Source organism: Callithrix jacchus, chromosome 7, assembly GCF_049354715.1.
Source record: "Callithrix jacchus isolate 240 chromosome 7, calJac240_pri, whole genome shotgun sequence".
In the NCBI taxonomy this organism is placed as follows: domain Eukaryota; kingdom Metazoa; phylum Chordata; class Mammalia; order Primates; family Cebidae; genus Callithrix; species Callithrix jacchus.
Genome location: NC_133508.1, coordinates 26,855,637 through 26,881,740, shown reverse-complemented (window position 1 = coordinate 26,881,740; position 26,104 = coordinate 26,855,637). Strand labels below are relative to the sequence as shown.

At 43.2% G+C, this 26,104-nt stretch overlaps 1 protein-coding gene and 1 pseudogene across 1 annotated transcript in view; one reads left to right on the top strand and one right to left on the bottom strand.

The window, feature by feature from the left end:
• The window catches only part of LOC103790987 (amyloid beta A4 precursor protein-binding family B member 1-interacting protein-like), a 216,554-nt gene that overhangs the window by 178,852 nt on the left and 11,598 nt on the right, over nucleotides 1–26,104 (bottom strand). The gene's annotated exons all lie outside the window — the stretch shown is intronic.
• Nucleotides 1,750–3,432, top strand: LOC100390017 (DNA-directed DNA/RNA polymerase mu pseudogene; annotated as a pseudogene).

The window sequence follows — 26,104 nt, the reverse complement described above, 5'->3', positions numbered from 1 at the left end:
GATTTGAGACAATCTAGCTCCTCGGCCCAGGCTGGAGTGCAGTTTCGTGATCTCGGCTCACTGCATCCTCCCCATCCATGTTCAACCCATTTTCCTATCTCTATCTCTGAAGTATCGTGGAGTACAGGCAGATGCTGCCATGGCTGGCTAATTTTTGTATTTTTAGTAGAGAGAAAGTTTTGCAGTATTGGCCAGGCTGGTGTCCAAGTGCTGACCTCCAGTGATCCGCCCAGCCTGGCTTCCCAAGGTATAAACATTTCTAAACATTTAAAGTTGACCTTGCCATTTTGAAATGTAGACATTTATCAGGCTCTGAGTAATTATACTCTAAGTTATCTGCATCGTTTACCAGGTGCATCTTCCTCAGCAAGGCCTTCGACATCATTTCCACTAGTAATTGACAGCCAAGAAAGCAGGCTATGCCTCACCTACTTCTTCCTGGGCTAATGATCTCAGAGTTAGTTACTGTTCTTAATTTGGAAAAAATAAATTAAATAATTGTTCTGTCATTAAACACAACATAGAATAATCAGTTTAAAAATTAATTTTGATAATTATTTTGATGCCAATCCCACATTTGGTAATAATGATTATATATGCAAATATTTTTTAGCCGATTAAACTGGAACATATTCTTTGAAACATCATGATCGTTGTAGTCAGTAACTTTAATGGAGTACTATGGTGTTTTCGATAAACCACATGACTTAAGTAAACATTTGACATTATTTTTAAAGAAAAATTATATTTAAAAACTTTAAATGCCAATGGAAGTGCAAATTTCGGTGGTTGAAGAGCCTAGAATTCCAGCCCCGTTACCTACTGGCAGTCCTACCTTGGGCACATGTATATTTTTTTGCTTCCGTTTCCCATCTATAGAGACACAGTCAACACTCAATAACTCTTGTTTGCTACTGTATTACATACATGTTCTGATTTATTTTTAAATTGGTATACTTTCATCAGTGTATGTTTGGAAAGAGTTTGAATATTTTTTGACTCTTTCATTGAGTAAATCCAAATACTTGTAAAAGAGTTAGAGTTCTTTAATAAAAACTTAACATGAACTAAGGATGCATCTTAAGGTATCACAAATGAAACAAAGCCAATACTGATTCAATACCGGCGCTTAGACTACGGTATTTATTACTCGTTAAATTTGTTCTTCTTAATAAAGCACAGAGGGAATAGGAAATACCTCACACTCTATTGCAAAGGTTGCTATGACCCTAAGCTGTTGAAGGTTATTTATAAAATACAGATTTCTGGGACCCGCCTAAGATGATTCTGATGATGGGCCGTATGAATGAGTCACTTACTTTAGAAATAGCCAGTTTAAGGATTAGGACCCCGAAGCCCAGAAACGTCCTGCTGTAGTCAACATTATAGTCACACTCACAGGTCCCATCCTTTGGTCGACATTCCTTTGTGGTTTTCCCACCCTTCTTCCGGCTTGCTGAACTCAAAAGCCCAGAGCTGGGCTCAAAGTGGCTTCATCTGTGGGGAGCCTCCCTGCCCCACAGTGGGTGCTCCTCTAGGCCATGCCCGTCCTGGGCCTCCCAAGCTCCCGGGGCTGCCCCTGCTGCCTCACCATCCTCTCGCTCCAAAGCGGGCTGTACCTTGATGACTAAGGGCAGCCAGGTGTGCTGGTTCTTATCCAAATACACGAACTTCTCCCAGATCCACAGGCGGTCCGAGTGGTCCGGACTGACTCCCTGCGTAACTGCTCCTGGGCCATGGCTCCCTCAGATGCTCCCCAAAGGGCGGCGTGCGCGGGTCGGGTCCCCTAGCTGCGATGCCGCTTCCTCCAGGCTGCGTAGCATGCGCTTCCCAGGCGTCGCCATCTACCTGGTCGAGCCTCACATGGTTCGCAGCCGCCGGGCCTCCCTCACACGCCTGGCCCGCTCCAAAGGCTTCCGTGTCCTCGACTCCTGCAGCTCCGAAGTGACACATGTTGTGATGGAACAGACCTCAGCAGAGGAGGCCATCAGCTGGCAGGAGCGCAGGATGGCAGCTGCTCTCCCGGGTTGCAGCCCCCCAGCTCTGCTGGACATAAGCTGGTTCACAGAGAGCCTGGCAGCTGGGCAGCCTGTGCCTGTGGAGTGCCGGCACCGCCTGGAGGTGGCCGGGCCGGGGAAGGGGCCTCCGAGTCCAGCATGGATGCCCACCTATGCCTGCCAGCGCCCCACGCTCCTCACACACCACTGTACTAGCCTCACAGAGGCTCTGGAGACACTGGAGGAGGCGGCGGGCTTCCAAGGCAGCGAGGGCCGCCTCCTCGCCTTCTGCAGAGCGGCCTCAGTGCTCAAAGCCCTTACCATCCCCGTCACAACACTGAGCCAGCTGCAGGGGCTACCCCAGCTTGGAGAACACTCCTCTAGGGTTGTCCAGGAGCTGCTGGAGCATGGAGTGTGTGAGGAGGTGGAGAGAGTTCGAAGCTCAGAGAGGCACCAGACCATGAAGCTCTTCACCCAGGTCTTCGGGGTCGGTGTGAGGACTGCTGACTGGTGGTGGCAGGAAAAACTGCAAACCCTGGATGACCTCCTAGAGCAGCCCCAGAAACTGACCCAACAGCAGAAAGCGGGGATCCAGGACCACCAGGACCTGAGCACCCCAGTTCTGCGGTCCGATGTAGATGCCCTGCAGCAGGTGGTGGAAGAAGCTGTGGGGCAGGCCATGCCTGGGGCCACCGTCACACTGACCGGCGGCTTCCGCAGGGGGACGTTGCAGGGCCATGACGTGGACTTCCTCATCACCCACCCCAAGGAGGGCCAGGAGGCGGGGCTGCTGCCCAGAGTGATGCACCGCCTGCAGGACCAGGGCGTCATCCTGTACCGCCAGCACCGGCATAGCCGCTGGGAGTCCCCTACCCACCTGGCCCAGCAGAGCCACATGGATGCTTTCGAGAGGAGTTTCTGCATTTTACACCTACCACAACCTCTAGGGGCTGCTGTGGGGCGATCCCCAAGGTCCTGCCCATCCTGGAAGGCCGTGAGGGTGGACTTGGAGGTCGTACCCATCAGCCAGTTCCCTTTCGCCCTGCTTGGCTGCACTGGCTCCAAGCTTTTCCAGCGGGAGCTGCGCCGCTACAGCAGGAAGGTGAAGGGTCTGTGGCTGAATAGCCATAGGCTGTTTGACCCGGAGCAGAGGACGTTTTTCCATGTGGCTTCAGAGGAAGACGTCTTCAGACACCTGGGCCTTGAATACCTTCCTCCAGAGCAGAGAAACGCCTGAGCCTGCCTGTGGCCCCCACTTCTGCTCAGGAAATTGGGCCACCCCCAACTTGGCCACTGAATGTCTCCAGGCAGATATGCATTCCCCGACCCCCACCTTCACCCCTCCCAAGTGGAGGAGTCCCTCCCCACCAGGGCCTGGCTCTGCCAGAGGTCAGCTGTGCCTGAGGGAATCAGTTGAGCCCCAGCTGGCGTGCTGTAGGGGGAGCTTCTGGTGCCAGCCTCATTGCTACATGACCTTGGGTCTGCTCTTAGCCTTCCCGTGGCTCACATTCCCGCCCTGGACAGGGTGTGTGAGCAGGGCCCGCTTTGTGGGGCCTTCGCAGGGCCTATAGTCATGAATGGCAAGTGGTTTGTTTGCCTGATGTGCAGTGTCCCATCAGTTGTACTGCAGTTACTGTGGCTCCTGTAGGGCACCCTGTCCAGAAGTTCCTGGAAGACAACCATGTGTCCCTGCACTGTGTTTGAGCCATGACGTGGAGGCTGTCGTTCTTGCCCACAAGGAGCATACTGTGGAGTGTGCTGTAGGTATCTGCACAGGGAGAGGGCCGAGGTAGGAGTTAGGAGGAAGAGAATTTTCAACTCTTGGGCTTCAGTACTGCAGTGCCCCAAGCCAGGCTCTGGGATTCTGCCTTTAAGGCCTGTTCTCAGCACGATCTCTCAAAAATAGGTCATCTCCTGCCACTCCTGGCTCATTGCCCTTTAATGGCTCCAAACCCTAAGTCTGCATGTGGCCCTGGGCTCTGGCATTTCTGCCAGCCCCTTTCTCCAGCCCCACTGTCCCTGAGCCACTTCCTGCCTCACAGGCTTCCTGTTTGATGCACCCAGACTCCCTCCCCTTCTCACTGCAGAAGCACTGAGGTGGGCTGGACACGGGTGTCCTCCATGTCCCTCACATCTTCAGGCACGCTCTGGCCTCAGGCTTTGCCCTGGCCATGCCATCCACCTGGAGTGTGCCCTCCCCTTCTTCAGGCCTTAAATCAGAAGTCACTTTGTTAGGCGAGGACTTCCCAGACCACTCATTACATTAAAAAATATTTTGAAAATGAACATGCAGGGAGGTTGACTCTTTTGGGGTGCAGTTTTGCAGGTGTGGGACACACAAGATCCATCCCCAGAACACTTCTCTCACTCTCCTATTGTGGTGACATGGTTCTCCACCCCCAACCACTTAGAGGCTCTCCATCCCTATAGTTTTGCCCTCTCCAGAATGTCATGTAAATGGAACTAAACTATATTTAACCTTTGGAGTGACCTCTCCAAAAAAAAAAAATGTATTCCAGTTACTTGGGAGGCTGGGGCACAGAATCGCTTGAACTCCGGAGGCAGAGGTTGAAGGGAGAGGAGATTGTGCCATTGCACTCCAGCCTGAGCAACAAGAGCACAACTCCGTCTCAAAAAACAGGATTATTAAATATTAATCTAGTACTCCCTGTAAACTCAGCACTTTGGGGTACATCAGTGGGTATTTAATTTTATTATGCTCCTAGAGTTTTGTTTTTCTATTATAGAATTTTCAAACATTTGCTATGGTAGAGAAAACATTAATAGTTTGATGAACCTAATTTACTGTTTAATCAGCTTATTAATGATCAACACCTGGCCAATTGTGCGTCATCTACACCTCCACACACTTCCCCCATATTCCTCAGTATTCGCTTGAGGTGTAAGATACGTGTCCTCAGTTTATTAGAAAATTCAAACATTGTTTCATTTCATCTACAAATATTTCTCTATGCATTTCAATATGTTAATGATGTAAAACACAGACCCTGATACCCTATGACCTTGAGACAATTTAGACATAACTCTTAATGCATCAAATTAGATATTCAGTCAGTTTTCAAGATTTTTATCATCTTGTAAATTATTATAATCATCATTATTTTGTAGTTATTTTAATTGGGATCCAAATGAGGACTATACATTACAATTGGATGGCAACATGTCTTAAGTTTCCTTTGATGTTTTTGAGTATATCTTCTACATGTGTCACCTACATGATTTTTACTTGCACTCTTTTGGTTTCTTTAGTTTTAATTGAAGAAACCGGATTATTTACCCTGTGGTATTTCAACACTCCGCATTTTCTGATCGCATTCTGTGGTATTATTTAACCTGTGCTATCGATTAGATGTCCAGTCCAAATCTCATTGACAGGGTTTGGCTCTGTGTCCCCACTTGAATCTCATCTTGAATTATGACTCCCTTGTGTGGTCCAAGGGATTTGGTGTGTGTGCGGAGGGTGGGGGGTGATTGGATCATGGGGACAGTTACCCCAGGCCGTTCTTGTGATAATAAGAGAGTCCTCATGAGATCTGGTAGTTTGATAAGTGTCTGGTATTTCCTCTTTGCCCACTGTCTCTCCTGCCTCCGTGTAAGATGTGTCTTGCTTCTCCTTTACCTTCTGTTATTTTTTATTTTTTTTATTTTTTTAAATTTTTTATTGGATTATAGGTTTTGGGGTACATGAGCAGAGCATGCAAGACAGTTGCGTAGGTACACACATGGCAGTGTGCTTTGCTTTTCTTCTCCCCTTCACCCACATTTGGCATTTCTCCCCAGGCTATCCCTCCCCACCTCCCCCTCCCACTGGCCCTCCCCTTTTCCCCCCAATAGACCCCAGTGTTTAGTACTCCCCTTTCTGTGTCCATGTGTTCTCATTTTTCATCACCCACCTATGAGTGAGAATATGCGGTGTTTCATTTTCTGTTCTTGTGTCAGTTTGCTGAGGATGATGTTTTCCAGATTCATCCATGTCCCTACAAACGACACGAACTCATCATTTCTGATTGCTGCATAATATTCCATGATGTATATGTGCCACATTTTTCCAATCCAGTCTATTATCAATGGGCATTTGGGTTGATTCCAGGTCTTTGCTATTGTAAACAGTGCTGCAATGAACATTCGTGTACATGTGTCCTTATAGTAGAACGATTTATAGTCTTTTGGATATATACCCAGTAATGGGTTTGCTGGGTCAAATGGAATTTCTATTTCTAAGGCCTTGAGGAATCGCCACACTGTCTTCCACAATGGTTGAACTAATTTACACTCCCACCAACAGTGTAAAAGTGTTCCTTTTTCTCCACATCCTCTCCAGCATCTGTTGTCTCCAGATTTTTTAATGATCGCCATTCTAACTGGCGTGAGATGGTATCTCAATGTGGTTTTGATTTGCATCTCTCTGATGACCAGTGACGATGAGCATTTTTTCATATGATTGTTGGCCTCATATATGTCTTCTTTCGTAAAGTATCTGTTCATATCCTTTGCCCACTTTTGAATGGGCTTGTTTGTTTTTTTCCTGTAAATCTGCTTGAGTTGTTTGTAAATTCTGGATATCAGCCCTTTGTCAGATGGGTAGACTGCGAAAATTTTTTCCCATTCTGTTGGTTGCCAATCCACTCTAGTGACTGTTTCTTTTGCCGTGCAGAAGCTGTGGAGTTTGATTAGGTCCCATTTGTCTATTTTGGCTTTTGTTGCAAATGCTCTTGGTGTTTTGTTCATGAAGTCCTTGCCTACTCCTATGTCCTGGATAGTTTTGCCTAGATTTCCTTCTAGGGTTTTTATGGTGCCAGGTCTTATGTTTAAGTCTTTAATCCATCTGGAGTTAATTTTAGTGTAAGGTGTCAGGAAGGGGTCCAGTTTCTGCTTTCTGCACATGGCTAGCCAGTTTTCCCAACACCATTTGTTAAACATGGAATCCTTGCCCCATTGCTTGTTTTTGTCAAGTTTATCAAAGATTGTATAGTTGTATATATGTTGTGTTGCCTCCGGTGCCTCTGTTTTGTTCCATTGGTCTATATCTCTGTTTTGGTACCAGTACCATGCTGTTTTGATTACTGTAGCCTTGTAGTATAGTTTGAAATCCGGTAGTGTGATGCCCCCCGCTGTGTTCTTTTTGCTTAGAATTGACTTGGCTATGCGGGCTCTCTTTTGGTTCCATATGAAGTTCATGGTGGTTTTTTCCAGTTCTGTGAAGAAAGTCAATGGTAGCTTGATGGGGATAGCGTTGATTCTGTAAATTACTTTGGGCAGTATAGCCATTTTCACGATATTAATTCTTCCTAACCATGAACATGGAATGTTTCTCCATCTGTTTGTGTCCTCTCTGATTTCGTTGAGCAGTGGTTTGTAGTTCTCCTTGAAGAGGTCCCTTACGTTCCTTGTGAGTTGTATTCCAAGGTACTTTATTCTTTTTGTAGCAATTGCGAATGGCAGTTCGCTCTTGATTTGGCTTTCTTTAAGTCTGTTATTGGTGTAGACGAATGCTTGTGATTTTTGCACATTGATTTTATATCCTGAGACTTTGCTGAAGTTGTTTATCAGTTTCAGGAGTTTTTGGGCTGAGGCGATGGGGTCTTCTAGGTATACTATCATGTCGTCTGCAAATAGAGACAATTTGGCTTCCACCTTTCCTATTTGAATACCCTTTATTTCTTTTTCTTGCCTGATTGCTCTGGCTAGAACTTCCAGTACTATATTGAATAGGAGTGGTGAGAGAGGGCATCCTTGTCTAGTACCAGATTTCAAAGGGAATGCTTCCAGTTTTTGCCCATTCAGTATGATATTGGCTGTTGGTTTGTCATAAATAGCTTTTATTACTTTGAGATACGTTCCATCGATACCGAGTTTATTGAGGGTTTTTAGCATAAAGGGCTGTTGAATTTTGTCAAATGCCTTCTCTGCGTCAATTGAGATAATCATGTGGTTTTTGTTTTTGGTTCTGTTTATGTGGTGAATTACGTTGATAGACTTGCGTATGTTGAACCAGCCTTGCATCCCCGGGATGAATCCTACTTGATCATGATGAATAAGTTTTTTGATTTGCTGTTGCAATCGGCTTGCCAATATTTTATTGAAGATTTTTGCATCTATGTTCATCATGGATATTGGCCTGAAGTTTTCTTTTCGCGTTGGGTCTCTGCCGGGTTTTGGTATCAGGATGATGTTGGTCTCATAAAATGATTTGGGAAGGATTCCCTCTTTTTGGATTGTTTGAAATAGTTTTAGAAGGAATGGTACCAGCTCCTCCTTGTGTGTCTGGTAGAATTCGGCTGTGAACCCATCTGGACCTGGGCTTTTTTTGTGAGGTAGGCTCTTAATTGCTGCCTCAACTTCAGACCTTGTTATTGGTCTATTCATAGTTTCAGCTTCCTCCTGGTTTAGGCTTGGGAGGACACAGGAGTCCAGGAATTTATCCATTTCTTCCAGGTTTACTAGTTTATGTGCATAGAGTTGTTTGTAATATTCTCTGATGATGGTTTGAATTTCTGTGGAATCTGTGGTGATTTCCCCTTTATCATTTTTTATTGCATCTATTTGGTTGTTCTCTCTTTTATTTTTAATCAATCTGGCTAGTGGTCTGTCTATTTTGTTGATCTTTTCAAAAAACCAGCTCTTGGATTTATTGATTTTTTGAAGGGTTTTTCGTGTCTCAATCTCCTTCAGCTCAGCTCTGATCTTAGTAATTTCTTGTCTTCTGCTGGGTTTTGAGTTTTTTTGATCTTGCTCCTCTAGCTCTTTCAATTTTGACGATAGGGTGTCAATTTTGGATCTCTCCATTCTCCTCATATGGGCACTTATTGCTATATACATTCCTCTAGAGACTGCTTTAAATGTGTCCCAGAGGTTCTGGCACGTTGTGTCTTCATTCTCATTGGTTTCGAAGAACTTCTTTATTTCTGCCTTCATTTCGTTGTTTACCCAGTCAACATTCAAGAGCCAGTTGTTCAGTTTCCATGAAGCTGTGCGGTTCTGGGTCGGTTTCTGAATTCTGAGTTCTAACTTGATTGCACTATGGTCTGAGAGGCTGTTTGTTATGATTTCAGTTGTTTTGCATTTGTTGAGCAGTGCTTTACTTCCAATTATGTGGTCAATTTTAGAGTAGGTGTGATGTGGTGCTGAGAAGAATGTGTATTCTGTGGATTTGGGGTGGAGAGTTCTGTAAATGTCCACCAGGTTTGCTTGCTCCAGGTCTGAGTTCAAGCCCTGGGTATCCTTGTTGATTTTCTGTCTGGTTGATCTGTCTAGTATTGACAGTGGAGTGTTAAAGTCTCCCACTATTATCGTGTGGGAGTCTAAGTCCTTCTGTAAGTCATTAAGAACTTGCCTTATGTATCTGGGTGCTCCTGTGTTGGGTCCATATATGTTTAGGATCGTTAGCTCTTCTTGTTGTATCGATCCTTTTACCATTATGTAATGGCCTTCTTTGTCTCTTTTGATCTTTGTTGCTTTAAAGTCTATTTTATCAGAGATGAGAATTGCAACTCCTGCTTTTTTTTGCTTTCCATTAGCTTGGTAAATCTTCCTCCATCCCTTTATTTTGAGCCTTTGTGTATCCTTGCATGTGAGATGGGTTTGCTGGATACAGCACACTGATGGGTTTTGGATTTTTATCCAATTTGCCAGTCTGTGTCTTTTGATTGGTGCATTTAGTCCATTTATATTTAGGGTTAATATTGTTATGTGTGAATTTGATACTGCCATTTTGATGCTAAGTGGCTGTTTTGCCTGTTAGTTGTTGTAGATTCTTCATTATGTTGAAGCTCTTTAGCATTCAGTGTGATTTTGGAATGGCTGGTACTGATTGATCCTTTCTATGTGTAGTGCCTCTTTTAGGAGCTCTTGTAAAGCAGGCCTGGTGGTGACAAAATCTCTGAGTACCTGATTGTTCGCAAAGGATTTTATTCTTCCTTCACTTCTGAAGCTCAGTTTGGCTGGATATGAAATTCTGGATTGAAAGTTCTTTTCTTTAAGAGTGTTGAATATTGGCCCCCACTCTCTTCTGGCTTGTAGTGTTTCTGCCGAGAGATCTGCTGTGAGTCTGATGGGCTTCCCTTTGTGGGTGACCCGACCTTTCTCTCTGGCTGCCCTTAGTATTCTCTCCTTTATTTCAACCCTATTGAATCTGACGATTATGTGCCTTGGGGTTGCTCTTCTTGCGGAATATCTTTGTGGTGTTCTCTGTATTTCCTGCCATTGAGTGTTGGCTTGTCTTGCTAGGTGGGGGAAATTTTCCTGGATGATGTCCTGAAGAGTATTTTCCAGCTGGGATTCATTCTCTTTGTCCCCTTCTGGTACACCTATCAAACGTAGGTTAGGTCTTTTCACATAGTCCCACATTTCTTGGAGACTTTGTTCATTCCTTTTTGCGCTTTTTTCTCTGTTCTTGGTTTCTCGTTTTATTTCATTGAGTTGGTCTTCGACTTCAGATATTCTTTCTTCTGCTTGGTCAATTCGGCTATTGAAACTTGCGTTTGCTTCACGAAGTTCTCGTATTGTGTTTTTCAGCTCCTTTAATTCATTCATATTCCTCTCTAAGGTATCCATTCTTGTTATCATTTCCTCGAATCTTTTTTCAAGGTTCTTAGTTTCTTTGCATTGATTTAATACATGATCTTTTAGCTCACAAAAGTTTCTCATTATCCATCTTCTGAAGTCTAATTCCGTCATTTCGGCACAGTCATTCTCCGTCCAGCTTTGTTCCCTTGCTGGCGAGGAGTTTTGGTCCTTTCTAGGAGGCGATGTGTTCTGGTTTCGGGTGTTATCCTCCTTTTTGCGCTGGTTTCTTCCCATCTTTGTGGATTTGTCCGCTGGTCGTCTGCGTAGTTGCTGACTTTTCGTTTGGGTCTCTGAGTGGACACCCAGAATGTTGATGATGAAGTATTTCTGTTGCTTGGTTTTCCTTCTACCAGTCTAGCCCCTTCGCTGTACGACTGTTGAGGTCCGCTCCAGACCCTGCTTGTCTGGGGTGCACCTCTAGTAGCCGTGGCACAGCGAGGGAAGCTACCAGTTTCTTTTTCTGCTCTCTTTGTCCCAGGATGATGCCTGCCTAATGACAGTCTTTTGGATATAGAGGGGTCAGGGAGCTGCTTGAGGAGACAGTTTGTACTTTATAGGGGTTTAATTGCTGAGCTGTGCACTCTGTTGTTCATTCAGGGCTGTTAGGCTGCTATGTTTGATTCTGCTGCAACACAGCTCATGAAACAACCCTTTTTTTTTCTCAAATGCTCTGTGTTGAGGGGTTTGGGCTTTATTTTTGGATGTCCGATCAGGTGTCCTGCCCAGCTCAAAGGCAGACTAGCCACTGTTTGGCTGCCGTGGCTCCGCCCTGCTGTTGTGTGATTCGCGCTGTTCCTGCCGGCTCTGCTGTGGTCTCCGCCACGCCCTGCGGCGGAGTCTCTTGGTTGTAGCGTGTTGCCTCAGCAACGGCAGGCTGCGTCAGCAGTGGGCGTATCTCAGTAGGGACGGGTTGCCTCGGCAACGGCTGGCTGCGTCAGCAGTGGGCGTGTATCTCAGTTGGGGCGGGTTGCCTCGGCAACTGCTGGCTGCCTCAGCAGTGGGCGTGTATATCAGTTGGGGCAGGTTGCCTCCGTAGTGGTGGACGCCCCTCCCCCACAGAGCGTCTCGGACCGTCTGCCCGGGATAGTTTGAAATCGCGGTTTTGTTCGTCCCACTGGGTATCCCAAGCGATCTGTCCCTGCAATCCCCTGGGCTGGGCTACTGTGCAAGTCTCGTTCAGTCTCAAGTCCAGCCCTCTCAAGTCTCAGGTTGCCGGTTCAACAAGGCACCCGGACAAGCGCGCCCTGTGGAGATTGCTGGTTTGGGCCGGCCGCCGCCGCCCCGGCTGCCGGCTTCGCCAGGCAGACCTACTGCCTGGCGTCCCGTGTCTTTTTATACTTGGGAGTTTCCCCGTTCTGTGGGCAACAAAGATCAGTCTGGAAATGCAGCACTGACTCACCGTTTGCGAATTCAACGCGGGCTCCAATCCTGGGTTGTTCTCACAGCGCCATCTTGAGTCCTCCCTACCTTCTGTTATAATTGGAAGTTTCCTGAGACCCCCCACAACCATGCATAACTGTGAGTCAATTTTTATAAATCCTTTTACAAATTACCCAGTCTCTGGTAGTTTCTTTATAGTAGTCTGAAAATGAACTAATATACTCATGTTGAGATATAATCCCCCACGTTAGAGGTGGGGACTTGTGGGAGTCATTTGCGTCAAGGGGACGGATTTGTATAACTTGGTGCTGTCCCACTGAGAGTGAGTTCGTTCTCAGGACATCTGTTGTTTAAAAGTGTGTGGCACCTCCCCCGCTTGCTCTCTTGCTCCCAGTCTCTTCATATGAGAATCCTGCTCTCACCTATCCTTCTATGCCTTCTGCCATGAATGGAAGTCCCCAGACAGAAGGTGAGTAGATAGAGGCCAGCACCATGCTTCCTGTAAAGCCTGCAGACCTGTGAGCCAATTAAACCTTTTTCCTCTATAAATTACCCAGTCTCAGGTATTTCTTTATAGCAACAGAAAAACAGCCTAACACAACACGTGTCTCTGCCCCCTGTATTTCTGTAAATATAGAGCTTCAATTAGATTTAGAGTTGATTTTTTGGCAAAAATACTTGAAATACTGAGGAAACATCCGTTTTTGTGAATTGCCGCTATTTCTTCTGTAACTACACTCCTGTTTTATTTGAATTACACTTCCTGTTATCCCTTTTCAGTTTTTTGTTACAGTTTCATGCCTGTTGACCAATTTTCTCTTTTGATTATTCATTTTCCTAAAATGTCACATGGGCTTCTCACTGGGAGACAAGGAGGTGAGACAATAACATACTTTGCTCTCTGTGTAAACTCAATAATCAGTGTGCAGTGATTGGCAACAGCATCCTTTGAAAGAAGTGATGGGTCACTGATCTTAAGTGCATGTGTTATTTATGTTGTGATTTGTGGACTGAAGTGCTCACAAAAAGTTTGTACTTTGTGTAATTTCTGACAGTTAAAATCCCATGGTAACTGAATTTGAACCATGTCGGGGAACCTACGTTATTTAATTAAACCATTGTTATTGGAACTAGGTGGAGCACTGATGACCTGTACTTTTTTTCCCTGATGTTTTCTTTTATGTCTGCAATAAACATTCACTGTTTTCCTTATGAAATTGTTTATCAATTCTAGAAATATTTTAGTTGCTTCTCTTGTGAATCACCCTTGATGTTACATTTTATAAATGAGCTTCACTGGTATATAGTATATAGGACAGGTTTTGGTTTCTGTATTTTATTTACACATAATCAAATCAATTAATAGCTTTTAATGGATTGCTTAACTTTTATATGTTAAGTAGATACATTATCTGAGAATTTAAGTCTGTCTTTTCCATTCAGATAGTTGTTTCTATTGTTGTTTTTGCTATTGTGTACATTGGCTATAGACTCCAGGATAATGTTGAATCATATTAATTATAATAGTGCCTTTAGTGATGTATCAGTCATGTCTCTTATTTTCTGATTTTGATGCCTTGACATCTGGGGCCTTGTTGACCCTGGAGGGACTGCCTCTCTCAGGATAGGCTAATTCTTGTACATAACAAAGAAGTTTCCTGCATGTATGCATTCATATACAAACCAACCAACCCAGAGTTTATACCTCCTTCTTTATCCTCTCTTCCTCACTCTTTTTTCTTCTTCATCTCTGTTTATCTCTTTTGCACTCTTCATTCTTTCTTATCACTCTCACATTTCTGACCAGTATCCTGTTTCCCTAGTTTCCTCAGGACCAGTAAGCAGCCTCTTCTATCCAGAAGCCGATGACATCATTCAAACGAGACAATTCTAAGCCTGATTGCCCTGCCTCACTTGTTCCTTCCCATGGAAACAGCAATAAAGTTTCTTGCCCATGTTTTCCCCTTTTCCTCTACCTTCTGACCGACCTCGATGTTTCCCTGTCCTGCCCTTGTTGTGTGCTGTGCCTGTTGTTTTCAGGGAACTGTGAGTAGTAAAATCAACTACTTCCCTCATGACAGTCATTTCTGTGTTTGTGTGTTTTACCACTACTGATAAAAGAAATCCTGGGTACCATAAATGTAACTGACATTTCAGTTCATGCTGTATTATTAAATATGTTTTTTTGCTGTAGGTTTCAAATCCATTATTCAGTATAAAAGCATCTTCCTCAATTGTGAGCTTCTTAAGGGGGTTTAACATTTTTTTAACCAGGGGTGGTGTTGAATTTTACCAAGAGGCTTTTTGACATGTATTGACATAATTATTTGTTTATTTCTCCCGTGAGTTTTTGCAATAAAAATGATACTGATTGTATAATAGGTTAAAATTAAAGGTTCTTCAAAGGCCCCCAAGATATAATAGTTGTGAAAGTCTAAATCGCCATATGTAGATTTTCATTGCAAGTATCTGGGAAACTGTCCCACAAGTATTAACTCCGCTCCTGACTTTAACAATCTGAATGGATGTAAAGTGGAGAAGACTGCAGGAAGCTGCTGCCTTGCTCTCTCCCCTACCTGGCCCCTGTATGGAGAACAAAATCATACCAACTCTAAACCTGAGTTTATAGTAGAAATCTTTAGGGGGTCACCAGGACAACTGACCAAAAACACTCCTGGAAGTAATAAGGGGTTATAGCAAAAATGCAGCATACAGGGTTGATATAGGAAAGTCAAAGCAATTTCTTTTTCACAAACCAGCAAGGAGCAATTAGAATTTGAAATTAAAAGCACAATACCATTTATATTAACATCCCTCCCGCCAATGGAATACTTTGGTATAAATCTAACAGAATATATAAAATATTGATGAGAAAACCTATGAAATTTGGTTAAAGAAATCAAAGAAGAACTGAATAAATAGATATTTTATGTTCATCAAAGGGAAGGCCTATTATTAATGAAATGTCAGTTCTTCCCAATTTGCTCTATAGATTCAACGCAATCTCCATCAAAATCCAGCAATTTATATTGTGGATATTGACAAATTGAATCCAAAGTTTATATGGAGACTCAAAAAATATAAAATAAGGAATAAAAACAAGAATAGCCAACACAATATTAGAAAAGAAGAAACTCAGGGGACTAACACTACCCAATTTCAGTATTTCCTGGAAAGCTACAACAATGAAGGCAGCGTGGCATTGGCAAAAGAACAGACAAATTAAATCAGTGAAACAGAATACAAAGCCCCATGATAGACCTATATAAATATTTGACAAAGGGGCAAAGACAATGAAGAAAACATAGTCTTGTCAACAGTGGTGCTGGAACAACTGCATATCCATATTCAAACACAAAAACAAAGAATCTAGACACAGATCTTACATCTTTCACAAAATTTCACTCAAGGTGGATCATAGACCTATGTGTCAAACACAAAAGTATAAAACTTCTAGACAATAATATAGAAGAAAATCTAGATGAACTTGTGTATTGCAGTGACTTTTCAGATACAAGAACAGCAATGGATTCATCCATGAAAGAAATGATTCATAAACTGGACAATCTAGAGAAGGAAATGACAAGCCACAGACTGGGAAACAACATTTGCAGAAGACATGTCTGATAAAATACCATTATCAAACATATGAAGAACTCTTAAAACTTAGCAATAAGAACATGAACAGTCCAATTAAGAAAACTGACAAAACATCTGAATGGACACCTCACCAAAAAAGATAAAGATGGCTAATAAGCATATGAAAAAATGCTAAACATTATATGTAAACAGGGAATAGCAAATTAAAAGTGATACCGCTACATACCTATTAGGATGACTAAAATTCAACACATAGGGTGGTGCAGCAGATCACCATGGCACACGTTTGCTTATGTAACAAACCGTCAGGTTCTGTGCATGTATCGTAGAACTTACAGTAAAATAAGATTAAAAAAAATTTTTTTAAAGAAAAGCCCCATTATTACTGCATCTGACATCAAAAGAACATAATGTAACTAAAACTGGAGAGTTACTGTTTATGATATAAAACTTAATGAAAAGCAAATTTTCCTTCCATCCTATTTCAAGCATATGCTCAAAAAAATTAAGAATATTTTTGCCAGTTTTAAGCACTAAATATCTTCTTTTAAAACTCAATTTGTTTCATTTTAAATTTCCACTTAGACTGCAGGAGTGTCCAATCTTTTGACTTCCTGGGACACACATGAAATGCACTAATACTAGTGATAGCTGATCTGCAATTAAAAAACTTGCAAAAATATCTCATAATTGTTTTGTGAGTCTTGCTCTGTCTTCCAGCATTGAGTGCAGTGGCAGAATCTCAGCTCACTGCAGCCTCTGCCTCCTGGGTTCAAAGGATTATTTCACCCCAGCCTCCAGAGTTGCTGGGATTACAGTCACTCATCAACATGCCGGGCCAATTTTTATATTTTTAGAACAGATAGGGTTTAGCCATGCTGGTCAGGCTGGTCTCCGACTCCTGACCTCAAGTGATCCTCCAGCCCTGTCCTCCCAAAAGTGCTGGAATTATAGGTGTGACTCACCACGCCCTGCCAAGAGATCATAACGTTTTCATGTTTGTTGGGCAGCATTCAAAGCTGTCCTGGGCTGCCTGCAGCCCATGGGTTGAGACAGCATGATTTAGAGCTTACGCTTCCCCAAATACTAAAACATACCATTAACAATCTTCCTTAATTTAAAAAAATGCATTATTATTTTCCACTCATTTTAAGAAGATTTGGAGAAATTTTACAGTTTAAAAAACAAAAACAAAAACAGAGCCATGGAAAGAAACAGAAAATGTAAATGGCCTATCAGAAGCCAATCTGAAAGAGAAGAGATATAGGTTCAAAGAGCCAAGGATAAATTGGGCATTAAATGTATCTCTGAGGGAAAACATTCCAGATTGAAATATACATATATAAGACTCTCTTTGCCTGCCCCTGTATTCTTATTTACAGGACACTTACAGCACTGTGATAACACAGAATTCAAAACCTAACTAAATAACTTAATTTTTACTGTTATCCAAGCATTAAAAAAGCCACACCAAAACAGCCTGTGTCCAGGACTCCAATCAATCAAGCAACGGGATCTCAGAGAATGGGAACCATCTCTGTTTTTCATGTTTTCTGGTTTTCCTCTCTCGATTTTTCTGAGAATCCTGAAGGTTGCAGAGGTAGAGATGGAAAATATATCTAAGGTCACTAAGACTTCAGAAGGCATGGGATGGTGAAAGCTATTTTTAATTACAGTGTTGATCCCAAGAAAGAGTGACCCAATAATCTTTCTAGAAATACCATCATCAGGAAGAACATTTAACTTTTATTTATTTATTTTATTCATCTGCTGCTTCTGAACATGGATGCTTCCTGCCTCTTGGGGGGCATAGGAGGCCTCTTGGCTACCACGGGGAGGGGATGACCTAGTGGAGTGGGGAGCTCCTGATCATCCAGGGGCAGTGGTGGTGGTTGCAGCAGCAGGAAGTCATCAGGTGGTGCAGGGAAGCCACCTTGGGGGACTCGGTGGGACTGCTGCTGGTGTCTGACACCAGAAGGGAACGGGGACAGCTGAACTTGGTGGCCTGTGGGGCCTGAGGTGCTCCCGTCTCCTGGTGGTTCTCAAGGGCTGGCTTGTTATCCTGAAATGGAATGATGGCAGCATTCATTATTAGAAAGTTTTTGATAGAGACTGGGTCTCACTCTGTCGCCCAGGCTGAGTGCAGTGGCGCGACCTGGTCTCACTGCAGCCTCCTGAGCTCAAGCGATTCTCCTGCCTCAGCCTCCCGATTAGCATTCTTTATTCTTGACAAAACAGTCCCGGTGGACAGGACATGCCATAGATATGTGAGGTCTCTCTCTGCCCCCTGGGGAGCCTCTGTCCCTCAGTCACTGAGACTCTTGGTTGTTCATGAGCTCATCTTTTCTCTGGAATAGGGCAATGACTCTAAATGGCATTCTTATTATTATTTGAGAGGGAGTCTTGCTGTATCACCCCGGCTGCTGTCCAGTGGAGCCATCTAGGCTCACTGCAACCTGCGCCTCCCAGGTTCAAGTGATTCTCCTGCCTCAGCCTCCCAAGTAGCTGGGATGACAGGCATGTGCCACCATGCCTGGCTATTTTTGTTATTTTTAGTAGAGACGGGATTTCGCCATGTTGACCAGGCTGGTTTTGACTTCTGATCTCAGGTGGTCTGTCCACCTTTGCTTCCCAACGTGCTGGGATTATAGGCCTGAACCACTGTACCTGGCCTTTTTTTCTTTTTTTTTTGCGATGGGATCTTGCTGTGTCACCCAGGCTGGAGTGCACTGGCATCTGAACTGGACTCACTGCAACCTCTGCCTCTAGGGCTCAGCCATCCTCATGCCTCAGCCTCCTGAGTAGCTGGGATGACAAGCATGTCCCACCAAGCCCAGCTAATTTTTGTATTTTTTGTAGAGATGTTTATTTGGCATGTTGCTTAGGCTGCTCTCCAACTCCTGGGCTCAAGTGATCTGCCCACCTCGGCCTCCCAGAGGGCTGGAATTATAGGTGTGACCCACCTCAACCGGACAGCTTACCTTTTCTCAACTGCATGGAAGCTGGCTGGTTCACCCGGTATAAAATGAGCTCTGTGGTCTCTATTTATAACCTGTGTTCCAGGTTGTGATGAGATCAAATGAGATACATATGTGAGTTCTGAAAGGAAAAATCACCAGTGTGTGCTCTTAATAGAAACCAGAACACCAAATTTGGTTAAAGTCTAATAGAGGCATAGCCCTTGCCCTGCCAATACTGGAATAGACAATAATTGATATTTATACAATGAAACGTCCCCAGGCAGCTGAACTGAATGCCTCTGTTTCAATAAATCATTCCAATTTACATTTCATCAGGGTTCCAGTTTATTTCTTCCTCTGCCTAACAGCCTCTTACTTCTGAAGATTAAATTTGGAATTCTTTTTCTAATAAAGTTCCTTCTGATTTGGTTTTTATTTGAGTTAGTTTATTTACTTAGCGTGATAAGCTAATTAACTGGTGATGTACTTCAAAAAATTGCTGAACAGGAGGCTTGGGTGTTGGTGTTCACATATAGTGAAGTGATTTCTATTCTGGGATTCTTTTATTTCTTTCATTATTTTTATATGCTTTTTTTCAATTGACATTATGGAAATCATGAAAATAATCGCTGAAAGCGCATTGCATGAAGAGATTGTCAGCCTTGAGAAGATAATGAGAACATGAAAGAAATACAACTTTTCAAGGCCTGCAGTGGTTTCCAATAAAAAGTTCTATAAATACCAAGATATAACTGTTTTCACCACTGGCTGATGGAAAAATGAAAGCGTGAAAGAAGTGAAAAATTGCTGAAGTGAAGCACCTGCCTGTCCTCGCTCGGTGATGTGCTGTTGTCACAGCTATTTAAGGTTGTTCTGAATCAGACACGAGAATCTTCAAGAGAATTTACAGTCAACTGAGAGATTATGAACTAGATCAGTAACTACATCATAATTATTATGTATGATTTTAAGTAGATTTAAATGAATCCTCATTAATCTATTTGGTTGAAAAATGTTATGGAGGATATCATTCCAATTTACCTATTATTTTAAAAGGTATTTTTCCTCCATCACCCTGGGGATGAATGTAGGACATTAATGGGGAAAATAGAAAGTGCACATTTTCAGTGTAACCCATTTTTTCTATTTTTAAGACAGGGCCTTTATCTATCACCCAGGCTGGAGTGCAGTGGCACAATCACAGTTCACTGAAGCCTTGAAATCATGGGCACAAGCAATTCAAACACCTCAGACTTTCGAGGACCTAGGAGCACAGGTGCACCCCACCAGGCTGAGCTAATTTTTTTACTTCTGGTAGATATGAGCTCTCACTATGTCACCCAGACTGGTCTGGAAGTCCGGAGCTCAAGCAGTTCTTATGCTTTGGCCTCCGAAACTGCTGGGATTACAGGTGTGAGCCACCACACCCAACCTATTTTCTCTTTTTAACAGAACAGTTACTGGAACAATGCGAATGGTTGAGGACATGGGCTTATGGGGTCAGCTGGGTGGAATGTGTGTCAGCCGCTTGCTGGCCTCACCTTCCATGTTTCAGCACGTGTCTGGGCCTCTTGGAGAACAGCACTGACAGAATGTGCAGCCTGGGGCATCTGTCCATTGGGCTTGGGTGGGGCGGGTGCCTTTCTAGGTCCTGAGAGGGAGGAATTGAGAAAAGAAGAGTGAGCAAAGCATTTTCAACATTTTTGCAAGTTAATCAGAAAATACAAAGCAGTTGACATCTCTAAAGCAAAAAAAGATATTTGCTGGCTACTTCTTAAAAAAAAAAAAAAAGAAACAAAGTAAAGAAAGCAAGTCACAGGCACGGCATGGTACACAAGACCTTATGAAAAATCTGAGGTTCTGTGACAAAACTTTATATTAGATTCAGCAAAAGGTTCAGGAAAGTGAATATGGTATTTTATAAACCCCACTGAGAAGGGTCTGGATTGTGTTCGTGGAGAGGAATAGTAAGTTTTACTTTAGAAAACCTTTTCATAATTGAAGAATAAACCTTGAAAACCTATTTACCTTCAAAATAATTATATTGTTTTCCCTGAAATGTAGTTTTCTAGTTTCACACCACACTGAGTACAGGAACAACTTTTGAACATTGTCCTCAAAAATGAGTATGTCAGACAGAGACACAATAGACAGAGATTCGAGCACAATGTGGGGTTTTCTGAAATAATCTGTTATTAGATGTCTTCCCCCCACCAAAGTCCTGGTATTGCAATTTTTTTTCTTGCCTTTTAATTTGTCCTTTTTACACAAAACTTGACTCATGAAAGGTTTACAGCTGTGAGAGAATCAGATAGAAGAAGCTCTATGTTGATTTCTGGGGCTCCTTAGAAAGCATCCCGCACAGGACGGCCACCTCTCCGCACTCGGTCTGTTTCTGTAGCAACTGAACTGCTGCCCAGCCCAGGCCAGAAGGTCTTCAGCTCCTCTCCCTGTAAATGCAGAGACGCTTTAGCCATGCTCAGCACCACTGTTCTGCCTGTTTATTTCTTAAACTAGTTTTCTCGTAATTTGAGAAACCTGCTAATCTACATGACAACTCAAAGAATGAGTTCAAGAGATTAGAAAAAAAAAAAAAAAAGGAAAGTTTGGCTGGGCTCTGGTGGGTCATTCCTGTAATCTCAGCCCTAGGGCAGGCTGAGGTGGGGGGATCACTTGAGGTCACGAGTTGGAGAACAGAGTGGCCAATTTGGTGAAACCCCATCACTGCTAAAAATACAAAAAATATAAGACCTGCAATTATAATCCCAGCTGCTCAAGAGGCTGAAGCAGGAGAATTGCATGACTGTGGAAAGCAAGGGTTGTAGCGAGCTGAGATCATGACACAGCACCCCAGCCTGGGTGACAGAGTGAGACTCAGTTTCAGAAAAAAAAAAAAAAAAAAGGGAATGATACAAGGGCTTTTGGAACCTCAGGGGAAATTATGGGAAGGGGGAGAAAGATCAGAGACTACAAATTGGATTCCGTGTGTACTGCTTGGGTGAGATGCACTAAAACCTCCCAAATCAACAGTAAGAAGTTAGTCACGTAACTAAATACTACCTGTTTGTTTGCCAAAAATGTATCAAAAGAAACATTAAAAAATTTTTTTTGAAAACTGCAAAAATTGAGTACAGTATTTTCAAGTTAGAAAGGCCCATCTATCATGAGGTTTAAATGTTAAAAGGAATGAAGAGAACAAACAAAGTTTAAATAGAGAAGCAGTCAGACATTTTCTCTACAGCAATGCAATCTGTAGCTTACATTTTGTATTCTAAAACTGAGCTTTCAGCCAGCCTGTGGGAAGAAGAAGAGAACCCAGAACTGGGCATTGGGGTAGGAAGGAGGAAAGAAACTATCTGGACAAAGAAGGGAAAGAGAAGGGGTAGGGAATCGAGGCAGAGCCAGTCCTCCTGCTTGGGACCTGGGCCTAGGAAAGTTAACTAGGGCAGAGGGAGGAGCCCCAGGCTGTGGATGCCTTTGGGGGGAACTTTACATCACTAGGGCCAGAGGAGGTCCTGAGGCCTAGGTGTATCCATAGCCTCCCTACCTTTGGTTATCTTCTGGTCGACAATATGCTGCAAGTCACGACCCTCGCTGACTCCCAAATCCGACTGGGCAGGCTCCAAAGCAGTGGGGTCTGGTGCTACCTCCACCTCATAGATCTCAGAGCTGCAGGTCTTCTCCCTTCATGTCACCCTGAGCTGGCTCCAGTTGGGCCTGGCCTTGGGGTATGGAGTGTTCCAGGCCCTTCTGCTCCTTTCTGCTGGGGTCTTTGCCTTTGCTGACTGTCCACTCATAGATGTCTGAGCCCCAGGATGGCTCCACAGAACCCCTGTGGGGGCTCTGCCTGGGCTTGATTTTGGTGCACATGTGACAGCTCAGTGTGGTCCCCATGGGGCAACTTTGATTTTCTTGGGTGCTTGGGCCTCTGCCTGCCCATATGTCTGCCGAGCTCCACACCTACTGACTTCCTGGCAAGGCACGGCTGGCATGGACAGCCCTGGACCATGGGCCTGTACCCTCCTTGCAGCCTGCACCCTCCCTCACCTGGCCACCCTGAGCTGACTTCTCTGCAGCAGTCAGAACCTGCCTGGTTGATTTAGAATGGGCCTGAATGCACCAAACCTGACAGCTATGACTGTGGAAGGAGAGAGCACAGACAGGACTGGAGATCCCCCAACTGAAGACCGCCAACTGAAGACGACCAACTGAGGGCACAAAACCAAGGCAACCAATGAGGGCAGCCACTGAAGGCCACCAGGTGAAGGCTGGTTGACCTGCCAACCAGACCACATCCTGCTTAAGGGAAACAATCAGGCCCAGGCCACCTCCACACTTCCCCCCAGACTCGGAACTTGAGAGAGTAGGTACAAGGCTCACTAGGCCCCGCCCCACCTTTCACTCACTGCTGGCTGCTGGGAGCTTTCAGATTTCTCACTGTGCTGACGTTCCTAAAGATCATCACCTTACAATGAATGATGTTAAAATTACTGAAACCAAATCCGCCTCATGCACTAGCTGGGATTCGTAGAACCTCCTTTCCCCCATTACCTCTGAGCTTTATAGAAAGTAGAAAAATGACAGAGTTCTGCATGTGCTTTCAGAAAAACACATTGCCATGACTTAAGGCTACACTACAATGTAAAATGTTGTATATATTCAATACATATATATTCAATTTACCTTTTTTGAAAATAACACACATATTCAACCTAATTAACAAGACTAATAGAGAAAATTTCCTAAAATTTATACACTAAGTTCATCACAGTTTTCTAATGTTCACTTTCATAGAGCAACTTTATGGTTTCAACAAAGAAAGAGGCTTATGGAAGAGAAAACCACCCAGTAATACAGTATTTTAAATGTGATCCTCATTGCTACTAATAAATAAAAATTACCCAGTATGTATTGTGAACTGCTTTGTGACTATGCTGACTTACTTATTCTCTCTGACTCTTGGTTTGATTATCTACAAAGCATAACACCAATTTTATAAACTTGCTCTAAAAATTAGAGAAAAAGAATCCTCCTTCTCTATATATTGAACACTTACAAACTTACAGGCATCGTGTTCAGATTTTCACACGCTTACCTTATGGAAGCCACATAACAATCTCATCTTTTAAATTAAAAGCATTATGCCCAGATTTTTACACACTTACCTTATGGAAGCCACGTAAAAACTTTGTATTTTAAATTACAGTTATTATGGCCAGATTTTTACACACTTACCTTAAAGAAGCCACATAACAACCCCATGTTTTAAATTACAGACAATATGTCCCGATTTTTAGACACTTACCTTATGGCAGCCACAGCTTCGTATTTTAAATTACAGTCATTATGGTCAGATTTTTACATACTTACCTTAAGGAAGCCAATAACAACCCCATGTTTTAAATTACAGACAATATGCCCAGATGTTTACACACTTACCTTATGGAAGCCACAGCTTCATATTTTAAATTACAGTCATTATGGTCAGATTTTTACACACTTACCTTAAGGAAGCCAATAAAACCCCATGCTTTAAATTACAGACAATATGCCCAGATGTTTACACACTTACCTTATGGAAGCCATGTAACAGCTTCGTATTTTAAGTTACAGTCATTATTGTCAGAGTTTTACACACTTACCTTAAGGAAGCCAATAACAACCCATGTTTTAAATCACAGACAGTATGCCCAGATTTTTACACACTTACCTTATGGAAGCCACAGCTTCGTATTTTAAATTACAGACAACATGCCCAGATTTTTACACACTTACCTTATGGAAGCCAATAACAACCCCATCTTTTAAATTACCGACAATATGCCCAGATTTTTACACACTTACCTTATGGAAGCCACAGCTTCGTATTTTAAGTTACAGTCATTATGGTCAGATTTTTACACACTTACCTTAAGGAAGCCAATAAAACCCCATGTTTTAAATTGCAGACAATATGCCCAGATGTTTACACATTTACCTTATGGAAGCCACAGCTTCGTATTTTAAATTACAGTCATTATGGTCAGATTTTTACACACTTACCTTAAGGAGGCCACATAACAACCCCATGTTTTAAATCACAGACAATATGCCCAGATTTTTACACACTTACCTTATGGAGGTCACATAACAACCCCATGTTTTAAATTACAGACAATATGCACAGATTTTTACACACTTGCCTTATGGAGATCACATAACAACCTCATCTTTTAAATTATAGGCATTATGCCTAGATTTTTAAACATTTACCTTATGAAGGCCATGTAACAGCTTCATGTTTTAAATTCCAGTCATTATGGCCAGATTTTTACACAGTTTTCTTATGGAGGCCACATAACAACTTCATCTTTTAAATTACAGTCATTATGGTTGGATTATTACACATGTACCTTATGGAAATCACGTAACACTCCCATCTTTTATTGATGAGCAAACTGAGCCTCAACCAAGTTAAAAACACATTCCCCACCACATCATAATGAGTGACGGAAACCGGATGCAAATTCCATTCTGTCTGACAGCAAAGGTGATGCAACGTAACAGAGACTGAGTTGTACCCAGCATATGGAGGGAGTCACAACACGTGGGTTCCCTTTCTCCACCCTTTCATGTGTGAATTTCATTGGTTTTTATGGCCTCAGAACAATCCTAAACTCCCTCCTAGGTTCCCCTGCAGTGGCCCCTTTTTTTGGGGACCACAAACAGGTGCTTTGATGAAGAAAACCAATTTTTTAGGCCAAGAGATGTGTTGATCATGAAATAAAATTTTCTAGGCCCCAGGTTACTGTGAATTGTCTAGCTTTTCTAAAAAATACATTGCTATTCCACATAAAAAAATCACAGGATCCACGGAATTTGTGCAGAAAGATTTAGAACTATGCTGCAGGAGCATCTTCCTGACAGCTGTGCAGGAAGACCAGCCGAAACACAGAAAGCAAGAGCACCTCCAAAGGCCAGGTGTGGTGGCTCCTGCCTGTCACCCTAGCAATGTAGGAGGTCAAGGTGGATGAATCACTTGAGGCCAGGAGTTGGAGACTAGTCTGGGCAACAAAGTGAGACCCTGTCTCTACAAAAAATCATTTCATATGATTGGAATCAAGAAGAGTGCCTCTAACATTGCTTTATCATAAAGAGGTCTGGTGTAGAATTCAATATACGAAATTTTGAGTCTCACCATGACACTTAAGTTTAACTAGAAAAGCTGTCAGAGACTTTCTCTATAGCAATGAAATCTATAGCTTACATTTTGTATTTTGAAAACCCAGTTTTCAGGCAGCCTGGGGCAAGATGAAGAGGAAACAAAACTGGGCATTGGGATAGGAAGAAAGAAAAATGGGTGGGGACTCGAGGCAGAGCCAGTCCTCCTGCTTGGGGCCTGGGGCTGGGAAAGCTAACTAGGGGCAGGAGGGAGATCCCCAGGGTGTAAATGTCCTTGGGGGAACCTTGAGTCAGCAGTGGCCTGAGGAGCTCCTGCTGTATCCAATCTTTTATAGATGAGCATAACATAACATATAGATGAGCCAAGCAGTATTCGTTGCCTCCCTACCTTTGGTCGTCTTCTTGTCGCCAATGTGCTGC